Consider the following 13,708-nt stretch of genomic DNA (forward strand, 5'->3'; position numbering starts at 1 on the left):
GTAATGATTTAGGAATAATAATAAGTTAATTACCAGTTATGACATGAAGCTTCACACACAACCTGACATATATTTACCGTTCTTCTGTACACTGTGTATGTATATAGTGTTTATGTGTAGTAATAACTATTACCTGGAGTTTACCTGGAGAGAGTTCCGGGGGTCAACGCCCCCGCGGCCCGGTCTGTGACCAGGCCTCCTGGTGGATCAGAGCCTGATCAACCAGGCTGTTGCTGCTGGCTGCACGCAAACCAAAGTACGAGCCACAGCCCGGCTGATCAGAAACTGACTTGAGGTACTTGTCCAGTGCCAGCTTGAAGACTGCCAGGGGACTGTTGGTAATCCCCCTTATGTGTGCTGGGAGGCAGTTAAATAGTCTCGGGCCCCTGACACTTATTGTATGGTCTCTTAACGTGCTAGTGACACCCCTGCTTTTCATTGGGGGGATGGTGCATCGTCTGCCAAGTCTTTTGCTTTTGTAGTGAGTGATTTTCGTGTGCAAGTTCGGTACTAGTCCCTCTAGGATTTTCCAGGTGTATATAATCATGCATCTCTCCCTCCTGCGTTCCAGGGAATACAGGTTTAGGAACCTCAAGCGCTCCCAGTAATTGAGGTGTTTTATCTCCGTTATGCGCGCCGTGAAAGTTCTCTGTACATTTTCTAGGTCAGCAATTTCACCTGCCTTGAAAGGTGCTGTTAGTGTGCAGCAATATTCCAGCCTAGATAGAACAAGTGACCTGAAGAGTGTCATCATGGGCTTGGCCTCCCTAGTTTTGAAGGTTCTCATTATCCATCCTGTCATTTTTCTAGCAGATGCGATTGATACAATGTTATGGTCCTTGAAGGTGAGATCCTCCGACATGATCACTCCCAGGTCTTTGACGTTGGTGTTTCGCTCTATTTTGTGGCCAGAATTTGTTTTGTACTCTGATGAAGATTTAATTTCCTCATGTTTACCATATCTGAGTAATTGAAATTTCTCATCGTTGAACTTCATATTGTTTTCTGCAGCCCACTGAAAGATTTGGTTGATGTCCGCCTGGAGCCTTGCAGTGTCTGCAATGGAAGACACTGTCATGCAGATTCGGGTGTCATCTGCAAAGGAAGACACGGTGCTGTGGCTGACATCCTTGTCTATGTCGGATATGAGGATGAGGAACAAGATGGGAGCGAGTACTGTGCCTTGTGGAACAGAGCTTTTTACCGAGCTGCCTCGGACTTTACTCTGTTGACGACTACTCTCTGTGTTCTGTTAGTGAGGAAATTATAGATCCATCGACCGACTTTTCCTGTTATTCCTTTAGCACGCATTTTGTGCGCTATTACGCCATGGTCACACTTGTCGAAGGCTTTTGCAAAGTCTGTATATATTACATCTGCATTCTTTTTGTCTTCTAGTGCATTTAGGACCTTGTCGTAGTGATCCAATAGTTGAGACAGACAGGAGCGACCTGTTCTAAACCCATGTTGCCCTGGGTTGTGTAACTGATGGGTTTCTAGATGCGTGGTGATCTTGCTTCTTAGGACCCTTTCAAAGATTTTTATGATATGGGATGTTAGTGCTATTGGTCTGTAGTTCTTTGCTGTTGCTTTACTGCCCCCTTTGTGGAGTGGGGCTATGTCTGTTGTTTTTAGTAACTGTGGGACGACCCCCGTGTCCATGCTCCCTCTCCATAGGATGGAAAAGGCTCGTGATAGGGGTTTCTTTCAGTTCTTGATGAACACAGAGTATGTATGTATATAGTGTTTATGTGTAGTAATAACTATGTATGTATATAGTGTTTATGTGTAGTAATAACTATGTATGTATATAGTGTTTATGTGTAGTAATAACTATGTATGTATATAGTGTTATGTGTAGTAATAACTATGTATGTATATAGTGTTTATGTGTAGTAATAACTATGTTTCTTGAAAACACTTATAACTTTAATATTTTACAACAAAACTAATATAAGACATCAACACACAAGAGAAATAGTTATGTATTACAACTGTTGTCAGTCTGTTATAGTTGAGCCAAGTTATGTTTGTGTAGCTACAAGAGTGAGGAAGATGTAACTACAAGAGTGAGGAAGATGTAACTACAAGAGTGAGGAAGATGTAACTACAAGAGTGAGGAAGATGTAACTACAAGAGTGAGGAAGATGTAACTACAAGAGTGAGGAAGATGTAACTACAAGAGTGAGGAAGATGTAACTACAAGAGTGAGGAAGATGTAACTACAAGAGTGAGGAAGATGTAACTACAAGAGTGAGGAAGATGTAACTACAAGAGTGAGGAAGATGTAACTACAAGAGTGAGGAAGATGTAACTACAAGAGTGAGGAAGATGTAACTACAAGAGTGAGGAAGATGTAACTACAAGAGTGAGGAAGATGTAACTACAAGAGTGAGGAAGATGCAACTACAAGAGTGAGGAAGATGTAACTACAAGAGTGAGGAAGATGTAACTACAAGAGTGAGGAAGATGTAACTACAAGAGTGAGGAAGATGTAACTACAAGAGTGAGGAAGATGTAACTACAAGAGTGAGGAAGATGTAACTACAAGAGTGAGGAAGATGTAACTACAAGAGTGAGGAAGATGTAACTACAAGAGTGAGGAAGATGTAACTACAAGAGTGAGGAAGATGTAACTACAAGAGTGAGGAAGATGTAACTACAAGAGTGAGGAAGATGTAACTACAAGAGTGAGGAAGATGCAACTACAAGAGTGAGGAAGATGTAACTACAAGAGTGAGGAAGATGTAACTACAAGAGTGAGGAAGATGTAACTACAAGAGTGAGGAAGATGCAACTACAAGAGTGAGGAAGATGTCACTACAAGAGTGAGGAAGATGTAACTACAAGAGTGAGGAAGATGCAACTACAAGAGTGAGGAAGATGTAACTACAAGAGTGAGGAAGATGTAACTACAAGAGTGAGGAAGATGCAACTACAAGAGTGAGGAAGATGTAACTACAAGAGTGAGGAAGATGTAACTACAAGAGTGAGGAAGATGTAACTACAAGAGTGAGGAAGATGCAACTACAAGAGTGAGGAAGATGTCACTACAAGAGTGAGGAAGATGTAACTACAAGAGTGAGGAAGATGTAACTACAAGAGTGAGGAAGATGTAACTACAAGAGTGAGGAAGATGCAACTACAAGAGTGAGGAAGATGTAACTACAAGAGTGAGGAAGATGTAACTACAAGAGTGAGGAAGATGTCACTACAAGAGTGAGGAAGATGCAACTACAAGAGTGAGGAAGATGTCACTACAAGAGTGAGGAAGATGTAACTACAAGAGTGAGGAAGATGTCACTACAAGAGTGAGGAAGATGTCACTACAAGAGTGAGGAAGATGCAACTACAAGAGTGAGGAAGATGTCACTACAAGAGTGAGGAAGATGTAACTACAAGAGTGAGGAAGATGTCACAAGAGTGAGGAAGATGTCACTACAAGAGTGAGGAAGATGCAACTACAAGAGTGAGGAAGATGTCACTACAAGAGTGAGGAAGATGTCACAAGAGTGAGGAAGATGTCACTACAAGAGTGAGGAAGATGTCACTACAAGAGTGAGGAAGATGTAACTACAAGAGTGAGGAAGATGTAACTACAAGAGTGAGGAAGATGTAACTACAAGAGTGAGGAAGATGTAACTACAAGAGTGAGGAAGATGTAACTACAAGAGTGAGGAAGATGTAACTACAAGAGTGAGGAAGATGTAACTACAAGAGTGAGGAAGATGTAACTACAAGAGTGAGGAAGATGTAACTACAAGAGTGAGGAAGATGTAACTACAAGAGTGAGGAAGATGTCACAAGAGTGAGGAAGATGTCACTACAAGAGTGAGGAAGATGTCACTACAAGAGTGTGGAAGATGTCACAAGAGTGAGGAAGATGTCACTACAAGAGTGAGGAAGATGTCACTACAAGAGTGAGGAAGATGTCACAAGAGTGAGGAAGATGTCACTACAAGAGTGAGGAAGATGTCACAAGAGTGAGGAAGATGTCACAAGAGTGAGGAAGATGTCACTACAAGAGTGAGGAAGATGCAACTACAAGAGTGAGGAAGATGTAACTACAAGAGTGAGGAAGATGTCACAAGAGTGAGGAAGATGTCACTACAAGAGTGAGGAAGATGTCACTACAAGAGTGAGGAAGATGTAACTACAAGAGTGAGGAAGATGTAACTACAAGAGTGAGGAAGATGTAACTACAAGAGTGAGGAAGATGTAACTACAAGAGTGAGGAAGATGTAACTACAAGAGTGAGGAAGATGTAACTACAAGAGTGAGGAAGATGTAACTACAAGAGTGAGGAAGATGTAACTACAAGAGTGAGGAAGATGTAACTACAAGAGTGAGGAAGATGTAACTACAAGAGTGAGGAAGATGTAACTACAAGAGTGAGGAAGATGTAACTACAAGAGTGAGGAAGATGTCACAAGAGTGAGGAAGATGTCACTACAAGAGTGAGGAAGATGTCACTACAAGAGTGTGGAAGATGTAACTACAAGAGTGAGGAAGATGTAACTACAAGAGTGAGGAAGATGCAACTACAAGAGTGAGGAAGATGTAACTACAAGAGTGAGGAAGATGCAACTACAAGAGTGAGGAAGATGTCACAAGAGTGAGGAAGATGTCACTACAAGAGTGAGGAAGATGTCACTACAAGAGTGAGGAAGATGTCACTACAAGAGTGTGGAAGATGTAACTACAAGTGAGGAAGATGTAACTACAAGAGTGAGGAAGATGCAACTACAAGAGTGAGGAAGATGTCACAAGAGTGAGGAAGATGTCACTACAAGAGTGAGGAAGATGTCACTACAAGAGTGAGGAAGATGTCACAAGAGTGAGGAAGATGTCACTACAAGAGTGAGGAAGATGTCACTACAAGAGTGAGGAAGATGTCACTACAAGAGTGAGGAAGATGTCACTACAAGAGTGAGGAAGATGTAACTACAAGAGTGAGGAAGATGTCACTACAAGAGTGAGGAAGATGTCACTACAAGAGTGAGGAAGATGTAACTACAAGAGTGAGGAAGATGTAACTACAAGAGTGAGGAAGATGTCACTACAAGAGTGAGGAAGATGTAACTACAAGAGTGAGGAAGATGTAACTACAAGAGTGAGGAAGATGTCACAAGAGTGAGGAAGATGTCACTACAAGAGTGAGGAAGATGTCACTACAAGAGTGAGGAAGATGTCACTACAAGAGTGAGGAAGATGTCACTACAAGAGTGAGGAAGATGTAACTACAAGAGTGAGGAAGATGTAACTACAAGAGTGAGGAAGATGTAACTACAAGAGTGAGGAAGATGTCACAAGAGTGAGGAAGATGTCACTACAAGAGTGAGGAAGATGTCACTACAAGAGTGAGGAAGATGTCACTACAAGAGTGAGGAAGATGTCACTACAAGAGTGAGGAAGATGTCACTACAAGAGTGAGGAAGATGTAACTACAAGAGTGAGGAAGATGTAACTACAAGAGTGAGGAAGATGTCACAAGAGTGAGGAAGATGTCACAAGAGTGAGGAAGATGTCACAAGAGTGAGGAAGATGTCACTACAAGAGTGAGGAAGATGTCACTACAAGAGTGAGGAAGATGTCACAAGAGTGAGGAAGATTTCACTACAAGAGTGAGGAAGATGTAACTACAAGAGTGAGGAAGATGTAACTACAAGAGTGAGGAAGATGTAACTACAAGAGTGAGGAAGATGTCACAAGAGTGAGGAAGATGTCACTACAAGAGTGAGGAAGATGTCACTACAAGAGTGTGGAAGATGTAACTACAAGAGTGAGGAAGATGTCACTACAAGAGTGAGGAAGATGTCACTACAAGAGTGAGGAAGATGTCACTACAAGAGTGAGGAAGATGTCACTACAAGAGTGAGGAAGATGTCACTACAAGAGTGAGGAAGATGTCACTACAAGAGTGAGGAAGATGTCACTACAAGAGTGAGGAAGATGTCACTACAAGAGATAGGAAGATGTCACTACAAGAGTGAGGAAGATGTAACTACAAGAGTGAGGAAGATGTCACTACAAGAGTGAGGAAGATGTCACTACAACGTGCCGGTTCTCTGAACTATTCATCTATAATATACGGTATATGTGCCTCAGTGTATATATACAAAGAGATATGTCTCTCATTGTATATAAGCTGAGAGACGTTTCTCATTGTATATACACAGATGTTTGACTGTGTATATAAACCCTTAGTTTACATTAATCACTGTTTTATGTATTAAAGTATTCTTAACCGGTGTTGTAGTAGATAGACTTTAAACCCCCATTAACCAACCATGGAGACAAACACGAGAGGTTGTGTATATTCATACATCCAAGTGACCTCCAGCTTGAGTTAAGAGGCCAAAATATACGAACCTCTCACTCTCCTCAGCCCTAGACGTTGTTATTAACCTCTATAATAATAATAATAATAATAATAATAATAATAATAATAATAATAATAATCTTTATTACTACAAGTACATGATACAACTTAAACAGACCATAGCTGACATGAATGACATACTACTATGTAGAAGGTCAATTTTGTTCCCAGGATGCGACTCTGTTCCACAAGGCACAGTACTCGCTCCCATCTTGTTCCTCATCCTCATATCCGACATAGACAAGGATGTCAGCCACAGCACCGTGTCTTCCTTTGCAGATGACACCAGAATCTGCATGACAGTGTCTTCCATTGCAGACACTGCAAGGCTCCAGGCGGACATCAACCAAATCTTTCAGTGGGCTGCAGAAAACAATATGAAGTTCAACGATGAGAAATTTCAATTACTCAGATATGGTAAACATGAGGAAATTAAATCTTCATCAGAGTACAAAACAAATTCTGGCCACAAAATAGAGCGAAACACCAACGTCAAAGACCTGGGAGTGATCATGTCGGAGGATCTCACCTTCAAGGACCATAACATTGTATCAATCGCATCTTCTAGAAAAATGACAGGATGGATAATGAGAACCTTCAAAACTAGGGAGGCCAAGCCCATGATGACACTCTTCAGGTCACTTGTTCTATCTAGGCTGGAATATTGCTGCACACTAACAGCACCTTTCAAGGCAGGTGAAATTGCCGACCTAGAAAATGTACAGAGAACTTTCACGGCGCGCATAACGGAGATAAAACACCTCAATTACTGGGAGTGCTTGAGGTTCCTAAACCTGTATTCCCTGGAACGCAGGAGGGAGAGATACATGATTATATACACCTGGAAAATCCTAGAGGGACTAGTACCGAACTTGCACACGAAAATCACTCACTACGAAAGCAAAAGACTTGGCAGACGATGCACCATCCCCCCAATGAAAAGCAGGGGTGTCACTAGCACGTTAAGAGACCATACAATAAGTGTCAGGGGCCCGAGACTGTTTAACTGCCTCCCAGCACACATAAGGGGGATTACCAACAGACCCCTGGCAGTCTTCAAGCTGGCACTGGACAAGCACCTAAAGTCAGTTCCTGATCAGCCGGGCTGTGGCTCGTACTTTGGTTTGCGTGCAGCCAGCAGCAACAGCCTGGTTGATCAGGCTCTGATCCACCAGGAGGCCTGGTCACAGACCGGGCCGCGGGGGCGTTGACCCCCGGAACTCTCTCCAGGTAAACTCCAGGTAAACACACCAGTCCACTAACACCCAGGTACCTATTTTACTGCTAGATGAAAATGGACAGCAGGTGTCTTAAGGAAACACGTTCTAATCTTTCCACTCGTACCGGAGGTCGAACCACGGACCTCAGTGTGTGAGCTGAGTCAAACGGATTATTTCTGAGATGCCCAGAATGATTTTCGTGGAGTCATGACAACCAAGACCCTCCACTCCGCCCTCACAGGTCAAGATTATTGTTGCTCAGAGAGCCAAGACAGAAAAGTCCGTCTCAAAAGCCAGAAGTGAGGTTTATGTGTATTACGAGATAATAAAAGAAGAAGAATTAAATATGTTTTTCTTTCCCCCCATAGATGGCGTGACTAACACCTGTCAACACATGCATACTGTTGTGAGTGAAGGCAGACCACTGCTGAACACCTGAGGGAAGCTCTAAACCCGTGCTGAATGGAAGAGATGGGGGGAGGGAGAGCAATAGGATTTGATCCTAAGATTCTCCAGTGACTGTGGTAAGGAAACCTTCACTGGCATGAAGGTTCCTACCTTCTAGAAAGGTTCCTACCTTCTAGGAAGGTTCCTACCTTCTAGAAAGGTTCCTACCTTCTAGAAAGGTTCCTACCTTCTAGGAAGGTTCCTACCTTCTAGGAAGGTTCCTACCTTCTAGGAAGGTTCCTACCTTCTAGGAAGGTTCCTACCTTCTAGGAAGGTTCCTACCTTCTAGGAAGGTTCCTACCTTCTAGAAAGGTTCCTACCTTCTAGGAAGGTTCCTACCTTCTAGGAAGGTTCCTACCTTCTAGGAAGGTTCCTACCTTCTAGGAAGGTTCCTACCTTCTAGAAAGGTTCCTACCTTCTAGAAAGGTTCCTACCTTCTAGGAAGGTTCCTACCTTCTAGGAAGGTTCCTACCTTCTAGAAAGGTTCCTACCTTCTAGAAAGGTTCCTACCTTCTAGAAAGGTTCCTACCTTCTAGAAAGGTTCCTACCTTCTAGAAAGGTTCCTACCTTCAAGGTAGACTACTCTACAACAGAGGGTAAAAGTAATACGTACAATGGTATGTGAGGTTGTTTATCTGAGTGTTAACTCTGGTGAGGTTGAGAGAGGCAGAGTGGGGTTATGGTGCCATAAAAACAAGATTGGATCCTTCTTCTACATCCACGGAACAAATTGGACAGAAACGCGGATCGTGAACGCTGTTTAAATGCTAATGTGTGTGTGTGTGTGTGTGTGTGTGTGTGTGTGTGTGTGTGTGTGTGTGTGTGTGTGTGTGTGTGTGTGTGTGTGTGTGTGTGTGTATTTCTTGATTTTATCCGTCTTTGTCTGGACTTTAACTCTTTTCCTTAGAAGATCAATATTATTCTCAAACCTTCGGTGTTGCTAAGGGTTCTCCTCTCTCCCCTGTTCCTGCTCACCTTTATATGGAATGTTTACAAACTGTTCTGCTTCGTGCTATTGGTGCGAGTCCTTCCTTCGGTTTCACAGGGATTTTGTCCTACCTTCGTGGACCAGTAGGTCTCCTGCAGTGATTCTCTGTTCTCTTGTTCCTTACACAACCATTACTACCGTTTCTTTCCTGACACTCCACTCTTCGCCCTTGTTATATTACCATTACTACCTTCATATTGCCATCTCTGTTACTGTTACACTACTACTACTGCTACTACCACTACCACTACTACCGGTACTACCACTACTACTACTACTGCTACTACCACTACTACTACTGCTACTACCACTACTACTACCACTACTACTACTGCTACTACCACTACTACTACTGCTACTACCACTACTACTACCACTACTACTACTGCTACTACCACTACTACTACCACTACTACTACTGCCACTACTACTACCACTACTACCACTACTACAGCTACTACTACTACAGCTACTACCACTATTACTACTACTTCTACTACTACCACTAGCACTACTACTACTACCACTACTACTACCACTACTAGTACTACTACTTCTACTACCACTACTACCACTACTGCTACTACCACTACTACTACCACTACTACCACTACTACTACTGCTACCACTACTATCACTACTACCACCACTACTGCTACTACCACTACTACTACTACCACTACTACCACCACTACTACCACTACCACTACTACCACCACTACTACCACTACCACCACTACTACTGCTACTACCACTACTACTGCTGCTACTGCCACTACTACTACTGCTACTACCACTACTACTGCTACTACTACCACTACTACTGCTACTACTGTTACTGTCGTGGTACTGTTACTGTCATGGTACTGTTACTGTCGTGGTACTGTTACTGTCGTGGTACTGTTACTGTCATGGTACTGTTACTGTCGTGGTACTGTTACTGTCGTGGTACTGTTACTGTCGTGGTACTGTTACTGTCGTGGTACTGTTACTGTCGTGGTACTGTTACTGTCGTGGTACTGTTACTGTCATGGTACTGTTACTGTCATGGTACTGTTACTGTCATGGTACTGTTACTATCATGGTACTGTTACTATCATGGTACTGTTACTATCATGGTACTGTTACTATCATGGCACTGTTACTATCATGGTACTGTTACTATCATGGTACTGTTACTGTCATGGTACTGTTACTGTCATGGTACTGTTACTATCATGGTACTGTTACTATCATGGTACTGTTACTATCATGGTACTGTTACTATCATGGTACTGTTACTGTCATGGTACTGTTACTGTCATGGTACTGTTACTATCATGGTACTGTTACTATCATGGTACTGTTACTGTCATGGTACTGTTACTGTCATGGTACTGTTACTGTCATGGTACTGTTACTATCATGGTACTGTTACTATCATGGTACTGTTACTATCATGGTACTGTTACTGTCATGGTACTGTTACTGTCATGGTACTGTTACTGTCATGGTACTGTTACTGTCATGGTACTGTTACTGTCATGGTACTGTTACTATCATGGTACTGTTACTATCATGGTACTGTTACTATCATGGTACTGTTACTATCATGGTACTGTTACTGTCATGGCACTGTTACTGTCGTGGTACTGTTACTATCATGGTACTGTTACTATCATGGTACTGTTACTGTCGTGGTACTGTTACTGTCATGGTACTGTTACTATCATGGTACTGTTACTATCATGGTACTGTTACTGTCGTGGTACTGTTACTGTCATGGTACTGTTACTATCATGGTACTGTTACTATCATGGTACTGTTACTGTCGTGGTACTGTTACTGTCATGGTACTGTTACTATCATGGTACTGTTACTGTCGTGGTACTGTTACTATCATGGTACTGTTACTGTCATGGTACTGTTACTATCATGGTACTGTTACTATCATGGTACTGTTACTGTCGTGGTACTGTTACTGTCATGGTACTGTTACTATCATGGTACTGTTACTATCATGGTACTGTTACTGTCGTGGTACTGTTACTGTCATGGTACTGTTACTATCATGGTACTGTTACTGTCGTGGCACTGTTACTGTCATGGCACTGTTACTGTCGTGGTACTGTTACTGTCATGGCACTGTTACTGTCGTGGTACTGTTACTGTCGTGGCACTGTTACTGTCGTGGCACTGTTACTGTCATGGCACTGTTACTGTCGTGGTACTGTTACTGTCATGGCACTGTTACTGTCGTGGTACTGTTACTGTCGTGGCACTGTTACTGTCGTGGCACTGTTACTGTCATGGCACTGTTACTGTCGTGGTACTGTTACTGTCATGGCACTGTTACTGTCGTGGCACTGTTACTGTCGTGGTACTGTTACTGTCGTGGTACTGTTACTGTCGTGGTACTGTTACTGTCGTGGTACTGTTACTGTCATGGCACTGTTACTGTCATGGTACTGTTACTGTCGTGGTACTGTTACTGTCGTGGTACTGTTACTGTCGTGGCACTGTTACTATCATGGTACTGTTACTGTCGTGGTACTGTTACTGTCGTGGTACTGTTACTGTCGTGGTACTGTTACTATCATGGTACTGTTACTGTCGTGGTACTGTTACTGTCGTGGTACTGTTACTGTCGTGGTACTGTTACTGTCGTGGTACTGTTACTGTCGTGGTACTGTTACTGTCGTGGTACTGTTACTGTCATGGTACTGTTACTGTCGTGGTACTGTTACTGTCGTGGTACTGTTAATGTCATGGTACTGTTACTGTCGTGGTACTGTTACTGTCGTGGTACTGCTACTGTCATGGTACTGTTACTGTCGTGGTACTGTTACTGTCGTGGTACTGTTACTGTCGTGGTACTGTTACTGTCGTGGTACTGTTACTGTCGTGGTACTGTTACTATCATGGTACTGTTACTGTCGTGGTACTGTTACTGTCGTGGTACTGTTACTGTCGTGGTACTGTTACTGTCGTGGTACTGTTACTGTCGTGGTACTGTTACTGTCGTGGTACTGTTACTGTCATGGTACTGTTACTGTCGTGGTACTGTTACTGTCATGGTACTGTTACTGTCGTGGTACTGTTACTGTCGTGGTACTGTTACTGTCATGGTACTGTTTCTGTCATGGTACTGTTACTGTCGTGGTACTGTTACTGTCGTGGTACTGTTACTGTCGTGGTACTGTTACTGTCATGGTACTGTTACTGTCATGGTACTGTTACTGTCATGGTACTGTTACTGTCATGGTACTGTTACTGTCGTGGTACTGTTACTGTCATGGTACTGTTACTGTCATGGTACTGTTACTGTCATGGTACTGTTACTGTCATGGTACTGTTACTGTCATGGTACTGTTACTGTCATGGTACTGTTACTGTCATGGTACTGTTACTGTCATGGTACTGTTACTGTCGTGGTACTGTTACTGTCATGGTACTGTTACTGTCATGGTACTGTTACTGTCGTGGTACTGTTACTGTCGTGGTACTGTTACTGTCGTGGTACTGTTACTATCATGGTACTGTTACTGTCATGGTACTGTTACTGTCGTGGTACTGTTACTGTCGTGGTACTGTTACTGTCGTGGTACTGTTACTGTCATGGTACTGTTACTGTCGTGGTACTGTTACTGTCGTGGTACTGTTACTGTCGTGGTACTGTTACTGTCGTGGTACTGTTACTGTCGTGGTACTGTTACTGTCATGGTACTGTTACTGTCGTGGTACTGTTACTGTCGTGGTACTGTTACTGTCGTGGTACTGTTACTATCATGGTACTGTTACTGTCGTGGTACTGTTACTGTCGTGGTACTGTTACTGTCGTGGTACTGTTACTATCATGGTACTGTTACTGTCGTGGTACTGTTACTGTCGTGGTACTGTTACTGTCGTGGTACTGTTACTATCATGGTACTGTTACTGTCGTGGTACTGTTACTGTCGTGGTACTGTTACTGTCGTGGTACTGTTACTATCATGGTACTGTTACTGTCGTGGTACTGTTACTGTCATGGTACTGTTACTATCATGGTACTGTTACTGTCGTGGTACTGTTACTATCATGGTACTGTTACTGTCGTGGTACTGTTACTATCATGGTACTGTTACTGTCGTGGTACTGTTACTATCATGGTACTGTTACTATCATGGTACTGTTACTGTCGTGGTACTGTTACTGTCATGGTACTGTTACTATCATGGTACTGTTACTGTCGTGGTACTGTTACTATCATGGTACTGTTACTGTCGTGGTACTGTTACTATCATGGTACTGTTACTGTCGTGGTACTGTTACTATCATGGTACTGTTACTATCATGGTACTGTTACTGTCGTGGCACTGTTACTGTCGTGGTACTGTTACTGTCGTGGTACTGTTACTGTCATGGTACTGTTACTATCATGGTACTGTTACTATCATGGTACTGTTACTATCATGGTACTGTTACTATCATGGTACTGTTACTGTCGTGGCACTGTTACTGTCGTGGTACTGTTACTGTCGTGGTACTGTTACTGTCATGGCACTGTTACTATCATGGTACTGTTACTATCATGGTACTGTTACTGTCGTGGCACTGTTACTGTCGTGGCACTGTTACTGTCATGGCACTGTTACTGTCATGGCACTGTTACTGTCGTGGCACTGTTACTGTCGTGGTACTGTTACTATCATG

General features: G+C 42.7%; 1 long non-coding RNA gene across 1 annotated transcript in view; it reads left to right on the forward strand.

Moving 5' to 3' along the window:
- LOC138854870 (uncharacterized) overlaps positions 1-7,947 on the forward strand; it is a 9,921-nt gene extending 1,974 nt beyond the window's left edge. The window contains exons 1-2 of the long non-coding RNA XR_011394019.1: positions 1-119; positions 7,613-7,947. The exon at positions 1-119 is cut by the window's left edge and continues 1,974 nt beyond it. This is a non-coding gene — a long non-coding RNA (uncharacterized lncRNA). The remainder of the gene's footprint in view (positions 120-7,612) is intronic.
- Positions 7,948-13,708: the final 5,761 nt, after the last annotated feature.

The sequence above is a fragment of the Cherax quadricarinatus genome, chromosome 72, assembly GCF_038502225.1.
Source record: "Cherax quadricarinatus isolate ZL_2023a chromosome 72, ASM3850222v1, whole genome shotgun sequence".
Lineage (NCBI taxonomy): Eukaryota > Metazoa > Arthropoda > Malacostraca > Decapoda > Parastacidae > Cherax > Cherax quadricarinatus.